We start from the raw sequence: 17072 nt of genomic DNA, 5'->3' as shown, positions 1-17072 counted from the left end.
AAATATAAATTGCCACAATTAAAACTGTTTTTCCATTGTTCAATCTGGTTTCACATGCACATATTTGTCCCACTTTAGAGAGCTGAACAGACAGTGATTCTAGTTGCTGTGCATTCAGATCTATCTGTGGAGTTACAATACGGGCACCGTCATTTTGATTGTGGTAGATTGCAACACCGCCTGCAATTGCAGTAAATATTTAAAAATGAAAATATTTACGAATATGAAAATGCGGACGCAATACAGCACACGCGGTTGTTATTATGAGCGTCGTAACGCGTATATTACACAGGCGTACTAACATACATACAAACATTCGTAGGACGCTTGGTCGAAGCAAGTATTGGGTAGTGTAGTATAGGTATACATAATGCCTTCTCGCTCATCGTGGCTCCGTAATACGCAGGCGCGCACACATACGAACTAGCATACATACAAACATACATACGTATGACGCTTGAACTAAACACCAAAGCAAGTAATAGGCAGTGTAGTATACATACTACAATACTCACTATACTAGCTTGGCTTAGCAGTACACAGCCACACACATATACGTATATCAACATATAACGCTTCGTAGTGTCGCTTTTTCGTTTCATCGAGTCTCAAATCACTCCCAACGATTCTAAAAAAGTTTTCACTTCAAAAAATATATATAGTAGTTATTCTATCTTTAAACTGAAACAAATTCAGAAAAATTATAATTTTTTATATTATTTTACCTTTAAAATCCATAAATCTTTTAAGCATGGTAAATGACTTCTTCCTCTAAGATCACGTGTCCAACACAACTATGAACTCAATTTTCGGTCCCTCTCTCAGACATTTATTGGTCACAAATATTCAAGAATGACACAAATATTATGTCTGCATCTTTGCACGAACGAGGTAGGGCGCGTGCTCGAAGTTGGCCATTTGTGTTTCTTTGGTCGGTTCTACGGCGATTGATACCCACTTTGACAGAGTAATTTGTGTCTTTGACTTGCCGAATGTCGGCCGGAAAAAAAAGTTTGGGCAAGTTTGAGAAAACTGTTAAATTAGTGGTCAACTGGAATTAAAATGATCACTAAACAACGTTAAGTAACTTTGACATTTTCCTTCGTGCAAAAAACGTTTTTTTTTTGTTTCCAGTGCTTCTTAGCTGTTTACGCTCTATTGAGAGACCATTTTGTTCTAACACTCGCAAAAAATAGTCCAATGACGTCACAACATAGGCAAACTGATATTGAATTTCAGTTATGTATGTTTGTGAACAACCTACAATCGTTTTGACCTGTATAACATTCCAAGATGATTTTTTAAAATTCTTTGAAAACAAAAGCCAAGAACTACTGTCCAAGAAAATAATAATATTTACCGATATGAGAGTTCGAAAAGTGAGGACAGAAGATCTAAAATTGTAAGTTGTTATGTAAATATTGGTTGGGGAATAAGTTCATAGCGTTTTTATATTTTCTTTTATTTTACAACGTTTTTTTACTGTTTGGTCAAGAGTAAGTATTCATTCGATAGAACTCTTTCTGCTCTACAAAACTGTTTTTGAGCTATTTAATTTTTATTAGTTTTGAGGCTTAGAAATGGAATACGCAGGAGGCAAAAATCAACATTTTCGACACCTGCTCTTCTTTGCTTTTCATCGAGGTCAAAAAGTGCCGAAGCAGACGTGTATGGAGGAGGTGCCATAGGCGAGTCTACAGCACGGAAATGGTTTGCAAACTTGCGACTTTGAATTGGCGGAAAAAATGAAGTGCGATCATAAAACGATTCTCAATCACCCTCATTCGATGGGATTTACCAAAAAATTGGGAGTCTGCGAGTCTCACGAGCTCAACGAAAAAAACAAAGAAAGTCGCGTTCAAAATGCTTCTCAGCATCTCGCCCATCATCGAGCGGTCATCAACAGCGCTTTTTGTACCGAATGCGATGCGAAATGGTGCCTATACATCAACATGAAGCAAAGAAAGGAGTGGGTGGCTCCGGGACATACGCCAAAGCCGAGAGTCAATCCGGATATTCATCCAAAGAAGATCATGATATGTGTTTGGTGAGGCTGGGAGGGCATTGTAGACTGGGAAATTCTCGAAAATAATGTCAGGGTCAGCGACGAGCTCTACATCGCCCAGTTATATAGCATGAATGAGGCTATTCGACTAAAAAGATCTTATCGACATGGTCAAACCATTCTCCTTCATGACAACACCAGGTCTTATGTTGCACAAGTCGTCAATGCCGCACACCAAAAGCTCAAATGGGAGTTCCTTCAGCACCCGCCGTATTCTCCAGACCTTGCACCGACCGATTACCATATGAAGGGCGTTACCTTCGATAATAAAGAGGTCCTTAAAAACTGGCTCAACAACTTCTTTGACACCGGACTAGGCGATTTTTGGCGGAACGGCAAATTTGTAAGTCTTATAGGAATTAGTCAGAAGTAAAAAAAGTTGTAAATACAAAATTTTCCATTTTATTTAGTATAAACGGTGGTAAATATTTAGATATTGAAGTATAAAAGATGTGGCAAAACATAAATATAATAAACGCGGTGTTTTCTAGCGGCTAAAAACAAGTTTTTTGCTTTCCTGCACTTTTCAAGGCAGCTCTGGCGTCGCTCTATTTCAAAGAAACATTTAATCCTTGACAGTTCTACAAGTTTTAATGCAAAGAATATTTGAGCAGGCCAATTAGTTAGCCCTTTCATTATGGACACTGTTATATACTTTTGCTTATAGTAGTTGGATTGCCTTTGCTAAGGACAGTTCTTGCTCGTCATTGTAAAGGTATCATACTTCGCCCAATGCACGCTTGTTTTACTTCAACAATTTTAAAGAAAGAATAGAAATATCCTGTAGTACATGAGAAATTGCCAAAGTATCCACTGAAAGTATCGAAAATCGCAATCTTCCATTTTACAGCGCTTTGTAGGCCTTTAACATTTTAATTTTACTCGTTGGTTCGTTTTTTTTTCCTATTACTATGGCAGTATTCAAAGCTACCATTTGGTGATAGAAGCTTTCAAAGTAAAACAAAACAAAGCAAAAAAAGCATGCAAGCCTCCATCGAGGTATCACCTTAACATAAACCCTATTGCCGTAAGTGCAAAGTGCATATCGGATTGCCATGCTATTTTGTTGCTTTTAACACGTCGGCCGCCATCGTACAACTAAAAGAAGGCGTACCACTATACAATAAATAGATAATATTTTATTTTTAATTTTTAGATAATACCATAAAATATTTTTTTAGAATAGATAACATTCGCTTAATTTACTAAAACTCGAAATAGACGATAAATTCTGTTTATAAATAAATAATAGTTTTTCGAAGAGCTAAAGTGGCATTGAACCACCTCAGAAAACAGAAATTAGTAACAAAAGGGAACCTTGAAAGCTGGTTACCTACTTCTGAGAGTTTTGTAGGGGGTTTAGGAAGAATATTTGAACTTCATTAAGTTGATCATATGAATATGAAATTATTTCAACCAAATGTAAATATTTTTTTATAAATGAATAAAAGCACATCGGTGTTTTTCATTCAATACAAATAAGAAATCCGATTTTTCTCCGGCATGTGAAGGTTCTCGCCCGGCACTAACCACCTCTTCAGGTACCCCCTCATCTAACCCTCATCTTTTCCTTTTGCCCAACCTATTTTCTGAGCCTACCGTTAGAAGAGAAAGGGTTTTGTACACTACCACAACAACAACAACAACCATGTTTTTCTCATTAACTTATGCTGATCTACTAGTCTCACACATGCAAGTCAAAAAAAGCAAGAAAATCGATTAATACATCAATTACATAATAAACACGAATTTTTATGCGGACCGAATTAACCTAATATAGTAGTACCACAGAGCAAAATCACAAACGAAATTCATTGATATCTGCATAATACCCATCTTCAATACACTTCATAACATTTCTCTACAGTTTTATAGACAGCTCAACATAATTTCATTGTTTTTTACATAGAAATATAACAATTTTAGCAATACCTCTTCACAACTGCATTGCCTTATTTATACTTGTTCGCTTTATACAAATGCGACACTGTGCCGCCGTGATTTTCTACAAAGGCAGTGAGGTGTTGGCGTTTAGAACGGAGTGATGCGCCATTCACAATACTCAACGATCAATATTTGAGAACTACTCACTTGAACGTATATATGTATGCGTGTATGTATGGATGTATGAATTATATTAATAATTAAATTGAGCTATCACAAGTCAAAGAAAGAAATCTATTGCTCAACATTGATTAGCTTTTAGAGAATGCAGAAATTTCCACATACACATTGTTGTTTTACGTCAAACAAGACGGTATTAAATACTTCATGGCGCATTGACCTATATACTATTAATATTATCGTCTTTTTAGGTGTTCTACTATTCCCAGTCGGAATGAAATCGCAATAAATTCAGTTAGTAACAACTGCAACTTGTGACTCGTATCACTTTACCAAACATATATATATATATATATATAATTGGCGCGTACACCCGTTTTGGGTGTTTGGCCGAGCTCCTCCTTCTATTTGTGGTGTGCGTATTGATGTTGTTCCACAAATGGAGGGACCTACAGTTTCAAGCCGACTCCGAACGGCAGATATTTTTATGAGGAGCTTTTTCATTGCAGAAATACACCCGGAGGTTTGCCATTGCCTGCCGCTATTAGAAAAATGTTTTTCTTAATTTTGGAGCTGGATATCAATTTGCACAGTTACTTAAGGAGCCTGGTTTATAAGGTCAAAAAAATCAATTTTTTTTTTTCGTTTTAAGCGATTCCTAATATATTTCAGAATATTCACACAAAGTTACAGAGCCTAATTCTCAATATTGCCGTAGATACATAGCCAAAGGTAGGCGAGCGTTAGGTACTTACGCTGTGACCGTACAGCTATAGTACAAACTTTATCTTCTTTTCTCGACTTTTCATTTTTATGATTTCTTTGAATTGGCGTACATGAATGAAAAAAAACGAATGAACCTTTTAAAATGAATCATAGCTTGTTCCCTTCAGTATTAAATTCTCTTCTATTTGAACTAACAAAATAGATAAAAATTTTTCAAGATTTTTATACCAAGTTGAAGTAAATTTTTTTTATAGCAAGGCATTTTTTTCTTTAAAACCTCCAAAAAGTTGAAATTTTGGAATTTCTCTCAGTTTTCTTAGTTCATCTAGAATAAAAAATCATGATAATTAGAAATCCATTTGAATTTTTGGCTTTAGATAATATAATAATTACGAGCTGTATCTTGTACGCCAGTTGGAAACTCCAGCGTTGCAGCGCTCTACTAATTTCTATGTTAAACATTTTTTTCAACTTATTTTAACCAGTACAAAAATTTTGTATACTTTTTAAATGTTCATTAAAAGATAGAAAAACTTTGCAGTGCTAAATTAATTTTTTCCTTAAAAAAAAATCGCAAAGAGATGGAATTTTTAGACCTCATAAACCAGGCTCCCCCCTTTAAACAAAACATCCTTTTCGACACTTGCAACAAATGAGCGATATATACACTGTCAACTTTACAACGACTCTTATTGGTCAACTGATTGGTTGCTGTTGTTGTTTTAGCAGCATAAACATTCTTCATACATGTACTAGGAATGCTGCTGCAGTGACAGTACTTGGCCGGATATAAATCCTGGTCGTTCCAGTAACGTAGAACAGACTGCCGCTGGAATGGGTCAACTGATTAATCAAAAGTTATGTTTGTTATGACGTCTATAACCTATTAGTTTTTCAGAGAAAAAAGTTATTAACACTTATCCTGTATACAAAACAAGTAACGTACGTGACATAAGTGAGTCAATTTTGCCCAATGGACGAATGAATAGATTTTGATTTTATTTCAAGGTTTAAAGTATTTTTTTATTTATTAAATTATAGAATTCAACATTTTTTATTTAAAAAATTAAAAAATTCAGTTAAGTAATTACAAAAAGGTGTTCTTATGGCAACTAGTACATAAGATAGATGTTTCAGAATGAGTCTTACAAATAGAGTTTTCGCAGCTTCCGCATTTACTGCTATATTTCGTCCTATTTGATCGACTTGGACAAATAAAGCAACGACCACGTTTTAGATTTGTAGGTTTCGGAGTCTTTTCAGTAGTTTCTGCTGTTTTTTGAGTGTTTATTACGATCATTTTTGCTGCACTGCTTCGAGAGAGTACAGATCTGCGCGAAATTTCCTGTAAAATATATTAAGTTCATTTCCGAGCTCTTCTGGGAACAAACGACGCTTAATTCTTGTTCCATTCAGTGTTTATTTCTCTAAAAATTACAAAAGCATTTTATGCACTTATATCCAACATATTGTAAAACAAGGACTGTGGCCATCGATTTATCCTTCGCTTGCAGGTGTATGTCCTAATAACTTGGTCTAGTATATCGACCCCGAATTTAGTTTTGTTGTAAAAATCTATGATTTCTGGCTTTTCAGTGTGGAGAGTACTGAGTAGATATACAGCTCGATTCTTTTTAGGCACATATCCAACTATTGTGGTTTTGTTCTTGTTATCAAAAGAGAAGTGTGAATAATTTTCTGGTTTATTTTTTAACTTTATAATTTCCACAGGCAAAAACGTTTTATTCTTTCGTACCGTACTAGGGTTATCTTACGTTTCAAAAGTTCAATCCCCAACTCGTGAGATGTAAAAAATTATCGCACGTGATATTACGACCTTGTATATCCCTTACTAGATCGAGTACAACACGCTGCCCGTGCTCTTTCTCAGGCTTACAATTTCGATCTTTATCTCTATACACCTGCAGCGACCATGCAAAACTTGTTTGGCTATCACACAAGGTCCAAATTTTAATTCCGTATTTTCCAGGCTTCGATGGGATATATAGTTTGAAAGGACAACGTCCGCGAAATGTAACCAATTGTTCATCGACTGTGGTGCGATTCCAAACATCCCTGATTGGTGCCAGTTTATCTCGCGCTCACCTCTCATTCCGGTCAGATTTCTTGTCGAACCTCAGGACTCTGGAGATATTCTGAAATCTGCGTAAAGTCATTGTTGATCTGAAAATCGAACGTATTATGCTGAAGGACAGAATTGTCTTCTTCGTCTGTTTCATCTGATAAATTGGGATCCTAAAGGGATTCCACTTCTGATATTTGGTCTTCTTCATCATCACTTTCGGTATCGTGTGGTGCTTCTTCATCCAAATCGGAGTTCTCTAGAAGGGCTTCAATTTCTTCTCTATTCATACTGAAACATAAATAAAACACAACCGCACTAAAAACACTTCTTACTAATTCACAAAATAATATTGATTTCACTTGTTTATACTTACTTTATTCCTTAAGAAAAACAACCTGACGATTCAAGAATTTTTTACGACTGAGCAAAAGATTGTAAACATCGTATATGTACTTACAAACATATAAGTACACATACTGCTTTTACTATTCGGCAATTTTGACCCACTTATACAATATGTGTAACTATTTCTGCCCAGCCTATCCTGTAGATGACATATTTAAACGAACACTTTTTTCAAGTTTAATTTTATTAAATAATAAAAGTCGAGAAGTTTCACCAGATTATATGAAGCATAAAAAAAGATATGCAAAGTTGGGCAATTTTGACCCACTTATACAGGATAAGTGTTAAAACGGTTAGTTTACTGTATCGTAAATATGTACCTAATTGGTTAAGGGGTAGTCTAGAACTTTCAAAAAATCGATTTTTTTTAATATTTCGAAGGTATAGACTTTTAAGAATATACAGTCAAATTTTTGTAAGGATATTCCCAGTATTTTCCATTCTACAGTCGTTTTAGCAGGTAGAGTCAGATTCGTCACGCGGCGGCATCACTTGTCGCTTTATTCACTCTCAAAACTTTAAACTAAATTATCTCGAAACGACTTTTTTCGGCCTGGTGTTGTCAAAAAAAAACACTATTCAACCGAATCGCCTGGAATTTTAATATATTATTCACAACATCAATAGCTATCGCCCGTACTAGAATCATTTTGTTATTTCAATTATTTCGTATTTTTTTGCTTAAAAAACTAAAAAAAAAACGGTTTTTAGAGTGTCAAATTCAAAACCGCGTGATTTTGTAAATTTTTTTTTTTTATTTTAGTACGGGACAGAGCTACTGTCATACTTATTAATAATTTTTTTGGCTTTCGTGTTTCAGATAAATATAAGAGCCTAAATGGACAACACCATCCAGGTCCAATTTTTCGAAGGGGGTCAACTTCAGCCACATTTTTTAAATTAATAAAATTAAAAAAAAAACATTATTAAAAATAAAAGTTAAATAAAAAGCCTAAAAAATGTAAATATCGTTTTTAATTTTTTTTTTAGTTAAAAAAAAATCCTGAAAATACCCTAAATTTTCGACCACCAGCACCCCTTAAATTTCTAATCACGTGCGTTTAATTTTTTTTCATTTCGAATGGCAAGGAAAAGATTTCCGCATGGGTTTGCAAATGTAGCCTGAGTGGGGTTTATGACTATTTCGTAAATAAGTCAACAGTTTTCAAATTAGTTTTAGTTAAGGTAAGAAAGCAAGAAACTGTTTTTATAATTGAACTACCTTGAACTTTAGTATCGTTTATGATTATTTTACGTACTATAAAATGAGTGGCAGCTGATAAGTTAGCAAGCTGTCTGAGGTATTCAATGAATGAAAAGTATGGTTTTATATATTTTTTTTTTCTATGTAATCGTACTCAAGTACTTTCGACATCTAAATATATCCGCGATGTCTTATGCTGCTAAAAACATTACATATTTAGATTTGTCCACGTAAGCGGTATCTGCGAGCGCATTCATCTTATTGTTGAAAAAAAATCTTCGTTTCCATAACTCCTTTTTTAAATTGGAATACTCGTATGTAGGAAAAAATAACATTTTGTGAAGACCTTTTCATTTTATCAGTGTATCAACGAATACAACTAAATGATTCAAAAAGGTAATCGCAGAAACTACTACAACAAAACATGATATTATGTGAAGTATGTGTCTTTGGAAACTACAACTTTACTCCATCTTTCAGGCAACATACGGAATCCTCTGCCGAAAAATTCGAGTTCTTTTGACCTGATCCATTCATTGAGCCAGTTTGCGATGCTCTCGTAAGAACTGAACCGCTCTCCAATAGAGGCTGAAGGTGCAATGTCTGAGGAATACTGCGGGTGGCGCAAGATTTCCCATTTAGTCCCTCTAAATATTCCTGGACCGATTTAAGAATGTGTGGCCTGGCGTTGTCATGCAGCAAAATCAGTTTGTCATGTCCACCGTCTCATTCTGGCCGCTTTTCTTTGAGAGCTCGATTCAAACGCATTAGCTTCAGTCGGTAACGATCGCCAGTGATGGTTTCAGATGCACCAGATGCACAACAATACCTTTGAAGGATGAATATTTTTTTTCGCTGTAGATGGACCTGGTCACCTGGTTGGCTCTAACATTTTCGATTTTTAAGGTTATCATAATAGATCAATTTTCCATCGCCAGTAACGATGCGATGCAGAAAACGTTTTCTTTTCTACCGTTCAAAAAGCATCTCACACGTCACCAAACGTCTCTCGATATCCCTCTCCTTCAGTTTATGTGGCACCCAGTTACCTGCTTTCTGGACCATTCCCATCGCGTGCAAACGACGGTGTTTAACCACGGTTGATCTGTCAACATCTAACTCTTTAGACATGCGTCTTCATCCAATAATTGTTGTAGTTGAGTATGTTCAAATTTTTTCGGTGCCCTTCCGTGATCACTCACGTCGAAATTGCCACTTTGGAAGCGTCGAAACCACTCTTTACGGAGCGTGCTTACCGTAAATATTGATCAATATGCGACACGTTTCAGCTGTACTTTTCTTTAAAATGTAATAATGAAGTATGACTTCCCGTAAATGCTGTTTTTTCGGGACGAACGTAGATATTTTTGACATCAGATAAAAAGAGATCTTTACGCTTCAAACGAATGTCAACTACTGTAATCGAGACTTCATATCTACACCTTTAAATCACCAGTATATTACTAGAGCGATATGGCGAGGGCGAAAACTTATTCCCATACCCAATATATTAGTATTTTATAGGCACTGTCTAAAGATATACTATAGATACAAATTTAAACAAATACTAGCCGCTCCTTAACATTCACGCTTAAGTAACCTCCAGCTTATTCAACCAGCCCCTTTGCCAACTTCAAGAGAGAGCTATTCTCTGACCAGCCTGACTTCAATGGTAGCAAAGAGAGCTATTCTCTTAAACGTACAGTGGTGTGCAAAAAAGCTTTCGAAGCAACAAGTTTTACACTTCATCAAAGCGGTAAATTATGTTTAGCGTAAAGCTGAATAGCCTTTTACAAATATTTATATATGGAGCAGCACTCATAGGAAAACTAGTCAAAGGGAGGTAGGAAACGAGGTCGAAAGCTCATGGTCGAACGCAAGGAAGATACACTACAAGGTTTGGCCATCCAAAACAAGGTTAGGTTAGGTTAGCCAGGTTGCTTGCCTAAGGCAAGACACCATGTGGCTCTAAGACTCATTGTGATCAAATTACACCGCCATTAATTTTTAGCGGTAGTTAAAACAAGGCTTTCATTATCACTACAACTTCAAATCACTAAATCCGCTTATTGCACGAATTATTTAGTGCACTATGTCCAACCCTGATTGTGATACATGTATTTGATTTCCATCCCCTAAGTTGCTTAAGCCACTAAGATCTTTTTATGAGAGTAACTGTTGGATCCAGACATTTTGTCCTTTTAGGATTCAGTTTTGGCCAGATAACTTTGGAGACTCTACAGTTAGTAATCAGAGACCACCTTCTGTTGGTATAGGTCCGAAGCGAAATTGTTACAGTAAATTTAGCTGCCACATCATCAGGAACTCGGCTACAGAAATTTGCCCGCTCGTTGCACACGTGCACGGAAATTAGCGTCGGAAAAATTAGCAGTCTGTTGAATTTATATTTGTTGTGCGAAGTATGCATAATCGGCATTACGCTCCTCCAATTAGTGGTTGTTCAGATGGCAAAGAAATAATATTAACTGCATTCGGGTTGATTTTTCCTCATATCACCAACACAATCTCAGTTTTTTCGTAAACAAACCACCGTCACATCCAAAGTAGCGTCAGAAAATCAGCTGACTCCCTCAAATGCGCTGAGAGCCGGTTAACGGTCGAACGATAGCCACACCTTCTGAATACTTTTCACCATAAGCAACGCGTGGATTTTTGCTTAAAAGTGTATCATAAAAGTAACATTGCCGCAATTATTGAAGATCGAACACACCCGGATTTTTACTGCCTCAGCTGATTTCGCAAAATAACTTGCGATAAAGAAATGTTAAGAATTTAATCATTTAAAATGGATTCTCTGCTCAAAAATTTTATATTTTGTTGCATTCTAAAATCTTATAAATAAAAATCATTTGGTTCATGGATGTATGTGACTTTAAAACTTTAGAACAGACTGACTCATTTGGCTCATTCGTATTTTTTTATTTATGGTTAGAAGGGCAAGGTTTCTTCGAGTTATTATAAAAATCGTATTTATGGTCCGATTTGATTCACACTCGAAATGTATATGGGTAACGTGAAGAGATATTATTTTGCAAAGTACATAGAAGCTAGGTAATGCCAGAGTCGAGTTGTCACTAAAAACGGCAACTTTTGCAAAATATGACCCACCAGAACGCTCTGGAGTCAAGTTATTACTAGACATCTAGTTTATAGTCCAATACAGTTTATATTCGAAGTGTATATTTTTAAAAATAAAAAAAGTTTCAATTACGTTACAAAAAGTGATTTTCCAAAATTTTCAAACAGCAATTCGCAACTTCCTTTAAGCATAGTGTTTTAAGAAGAAATGTATGGCGTAATCCCAGAGTTGATCTGTTTTGCCAACAGCCAGTTTATTTTTCCAAAGACGGAAGGGCAAAACATACAGCTTAACATCAGGCGCTACGATGAAAACAAAGGGTATTTTAAAAGATGCGCCTAGATCTCCTTCTCAATTGGCGCGATAGCCGCTTACGCGATTTTGGCCGAGTTTAACAAGGCACGCAAGTCGTTTCTTTCTCGTGCTAACCGGCGCCAGTTGAACACACCAAGTGAAGCCTAGTCCTTCTCCAACTGATCTTTCGCAAAGGAGGTCATAATCTTCCTCTGCTACCACCAGCTCGTACCGCATCGAATACTTTATGAGCCGGAGCGTTTGTATCCCTTCGGACGACATGACCCAGCCAGCGTAGCCGCTGGATCTTTATTTGCTGCGTTATGTCTATGTCGTCGTTAAGCTCATTGTTCCATCGCCTGCGATATTCGCCGTTGCCAACGTGCAAAGGTCCAAAAGTCTTCCGTTTTAAAATGAAACGCGTAACAACTTAGATTATTTTAGGTTTCAGTATTTTTATTCAAAATACGGTTCTTAATAATTATATCTGAAAAATTACATCATTTAAATGTCCGCCATAAGCACGTCTACAGGTAAAAACCGCCAAAAAGTCAATTCATGAAGGCCTAATTGTTGAGAACGTCGAGGTATCGATGTTGAAGGTTGTACAGCAACAGAAGCGTTACAGCAGCAATGGCGGTACTTTTTCTATCCTCAACAAAATCAGTTTCTTGAAAGCTTTTCACCATCCTTTGAATTGCCGACCCGTTCGAACGAAACCCCCAAGCAATTTACGAATTTTGCGATATGTTGTTCTTAAAGTTCGACCATTTTCATAACAAGTTTCAAGAATTTTAACGCCTTGTTCTATCGGTAAATTGGAAATCTGACTACTTTAAAACTGTCAAAGATGGCATCAAAGAGATACCGCCTAGGAATTGTTCACTACATCGAGGCGTAAAAAAAATTCAAATAATTCTGTGGCCACATGACATAGTACAAGGTGAAGTTCAAAATAAGCAAGTTGGAAGTTACATCCCTAGCTGACTTCCACTGAAAGCTTGGCGACGTTCGGCTCAGTGGAAGCGAAGTTATTGGATCTAAAGTGTCAGTACGTTTGTGTCATCGGTTCAAAAATGAGTTTCGAACAAAGAGCGAATATCAAATTTTGGTTTAAAATCGGTAAAACGTTTACCGAAACATTTGAGTTGATGAAAAAAGTTTATGGCGATGATTGTCTATCTCGTGCCAGAGTTCATGAGTGGTTTACACGTTTCAGAGATGATTGTGAGGACATAAATGACAATGAACTTACGGGCCCAAAATCAGTAATCATCGAAAACTCCATTGAAATTGTTCGTAAATTTATCAAAAATAAACCGAAATCATCGTTGAAATTCATGGAATTGGAGTTGAAAATCTCTTTCATTCCGCACAAGTTAACTGAGGACAAAAAATTGGTGGTTCAGCATTTGAAAGACCTCATTAAAGATACGAGAAAAGACGAGAACTTCCTTTACAACATTGCAGCTGGTGATGAAACGTGATGTTTCCAAAATGAACCTGAAACTACGCTTATTGCATGCCAATGCACCATCTCATCGATCTGATGGCTGATTTTGGCTGATTTTTTTACTAGAAATCGCATTTTAACTATCAATCAGTCACCGTATTCGCCTGATATGGCTTCCTGTGACTTCTACCTATTCGGAAAATTTGGCCATGAAAGGAAAACGTTTTACGTGCGTAGAGGCCATCCAAAAGGCTTGTACTGACATCCTGAGGGACATTCCGGTCAATGACCTGAAACACTCTTTCGAAAAGCTTTTATTTTGAATAAATAAACTCAAAGTTATCAGAACAAAGCTCCAATCATTCCTATTTTAGCTCAGTCTTGTTTATTTTGGACTTCACCTTGTAGCTCGTAATAGATTTAGTAGCATATTGCATAGCAAATCGTTTGACTCAAATTCTCGCACATTCGCGTCGAAGGACAGCCACGAACATGTACATGGAAGTGCAGGGTGAAAAAGAGTTTCATGGATATGAATTAATAAAAGTCACTCACTTCCGAGTATTTGAAAATGTATGCTTACATTCAATTGCATTAAGGGGTTGTATACAGTTAGAAGGCCGAAATTTCCAGAATTTTTTCTGAGAAAACTTTTAATTTTATTGATCTAAATATTTTTACACATATATGTTATCTTTTAACTGTATTTTAAGACTTAATATGAGTAAAAATATTTATTTGGAAATGAGCAACAGTTGATCTCCGGAAGCTCCTCTCAAAAAATACGTTTTGCGGTGACCACTATGTCTCTGAACTAGATCCTCTGAAATTAAAAAACCAAACAGATTTCGTTAAAGTAATGTTAAATCCAGTAATTAATCGGAGAAATAAGCAAATACATTTTTTTGACAAAATGGCGGTTTCTAAAACAAAAAAATCGATTTTTGACCAAAATTTCGGCCTTAAATTGTTGATAAAAAAATATTTATCGGTGAGAAAAGATCTCCAATTAATTACTAAAAAATATATTTAAGAAGCTCGAGTAAAAATTTGACTAACTCACTAATCGGTTTAGCCGTTCTTGTCGAGTAATGCTGGTCACCGACTTTGAAAACACCATTTTGAGAAAAACGCGTTTAAAGTTTGGACTTGTACTCACAAGCGCTCTGAAACGCCTTTTCAAATTTGCGTGTAACTTCGAAAATATTCACCGGAACGATATTAAATTTTCTGTGGGTATTCTTAAATATATAATATGTACAGTGGTGGCCTTATAATTAGAAACGATGTGCTAAGAAAAATAAAATCACTGTGCATAGTTTTGGAAGACGTGCACTGTGAATTATGAGCATCGTTATTCTTAGAATAGGCTATGAACATTGTAGTTAGAAAATCACGTTGATATTTGATGGTTGATTCCTGATAAAATTCACATTGTTTCTCTGATTGTGTTTCTTGGCTGGCCACAAAATTAGAAACGCGCCGTTTTTTCTTAAATTTTCTATATTTATCTTGGAGTTAGTGTTAAAGTATATTAAAAAATTTCAATGCCGGCTATCGCACAAAGGTTTGGCTGCTCCAAAAAAATGGTATTCGGAGCAATTCATTTGTACAAAAAAACGAGGAACTTTGAAACCCCAGCCAGGAAGCCTAGACCTCGAAAAACAACTCCAGCGGATGATAAGCATATTTGTAGGGCCAGCAAGAGCAACCCTTTTATGTCTTCGCATGATATAAAAGCCGAAGTTGCAGAGCAATTAAACGTAGAAGTCTCCGCTTGGACGATAAGAAGGCGCTTACAAGAGGCGGGACTACGTGGGTGCATCGCACGAAAAAAAACCGCATGTGTCAAACAAAAATTTTATGAAGCGGTTACGATTTGCTAAGGAAATGCTCAAAAAAGATTCAAGATTCTGGAATAGAGTTCTCTGGAGTGACGAATCGAAATTCAATTTATTATGGGGAGCATTTTCTTGGCGTGGCGTGGGCCCAATTGTGCGCATTGACGGAGTCATGGACCAACATCAACATAAAAGCATTCTGGAAAATGTAATGGAACCATATTCCTTTGAGAACATGCCGGTTCACTACATTTTCCAGCATGACAATGATCCAAAGCACACTTCACGGTTAGTAAAGCGTTGGCTTTTGGATCAAAATATTGATGTTTTGGACTGGCCACCGCAAAGTCCTGATCTCAACCCAATTGAGAACTTATGGGCAATTGTGAAACGCGATCTCAAGGACAAAAGTCCGAGAAATAATAATGAATTGTTTCAATTGGTGCAGCGAAGCTGGGAGAGCATATCTGTTGAAAGATGCCAAAATTTAATACAAAGCTTGCCGAGAAGACTGCAAAATGTTATAAACAATAAGTGTTATCCCACAAAATATTAAAATTATGCTAATTTTGTTGAACTTTTTGAAGATATTTTTAAGTTTTCCTTGTCGTTTCTAATTATTTGACCAAGATGAATTTGTGTTTGAAGAATTTGAAGAGGACGAGCCAAGGAGCACCAGGAGATTTGGTGACTCCTAAAACACTCAGGCTAAAAATCCCATTGTATTTAAAGCTCTGGAAAGGGGGTAGATAGTCAAGGAGGGAGGGAGAAAAGTATCAGAGAAAGAGATAGGAGAGAATAGAGACAGAGATAGAGATAGTTAGTCCTGTGAGAATTTTCCAGATTCTTTGGCAAATCTGTAAATATCCTCCATTTTTAGAGAACGAATATTACTCATTCCCATGACATCGGAACCCAATACTCGTAGTCGCGCTCTAGCAAAGGCAGGACACTCACAGAGAAAGTGCTCAGTGCTATCCGCCTCCTCCAAGCATGACAGGCATACCGGGTCCTCGATGATTCCAATGGTGGTCATATGCTGACCCCATGGGTTGTGTCCTGTAATGATGCCGACCATCAACCGAATGTCTTTCCTTCTAAGTTTTAGTAGAAAGTTTGACAGTTTTCTGTTCGGACTTGTCACAAAACACTTTGCAGTTCTGCAGCGTTCTAGACCGGACCATCGCTCTTTATGTAGATTGCCTACATAATCGTTGATCCAATTCTTGATTCCTGCGGGACTGATTCCAATTATTGGCTCTGGCCCCTGTGGGGGCACCGCTGATCCACGGTTGGCCAATTCGTCGGCAATTTCGTTTCCTTGAACACCGGAGTGTCCCGGAACCCATATAAGTACAAGCCTGTTTTGTCTTGCGACAGAATTAAGCTTCTACTTACATTCTTGAACAATCTTTGAGGTTTGCTTCGCGTTCTCCAGCGCCTTCAATGCAGCCTGACTGTCACTGAAGACTCCAATCTGTTTCCCGCTCCATCTCCTCTCGATTATCCATTCGGCTACTTTTAGGATGGCAAAAACTTCTGTTTGGAAAACAGTTGCCATTCCCCCCATAGCATAGTGATACTTATTACTATCGTTTAAGTACCATCCGGCTCCAGACCCTATTTCAGTCTTGGAAAATATCCATCAAACCTCCCTGCATGCATTCTGGATTGCTCCATTGCTCACGCAATGGAAATCTGACATCAAATTTCCTTCCGAACGAAACTGTGGGTATCAGGTCATCTTTAGGTGCCAAAAACAGTGGATACTGCTCCGACAGCAACTTAAAGATTTCTCTGTGTCCCGAAGTTCCATCTTCGTGCCAGAAACCAT

The sequence above is a fragment of the Anastrepha ludens genome, chromosome 3 (genome assembly GCF_028408465.1).
Source record: "Anastrepha ludens isolate Willacy chromosome 3, idAnaLude1.1, whole genome shotgun sequence".
Classification (NCBI taxonomy): domain Eukaryota; kingdom Metazoa; phylum Arthropoda; class Insecta; order Diptera; family Tephritidae; genus Anastrepha; species Anastrepha ludens.
The sequence above is the reverse complement of the archived record's forward strand: the minus strand, read 5'-3'. Positions refer to the sequence as shown.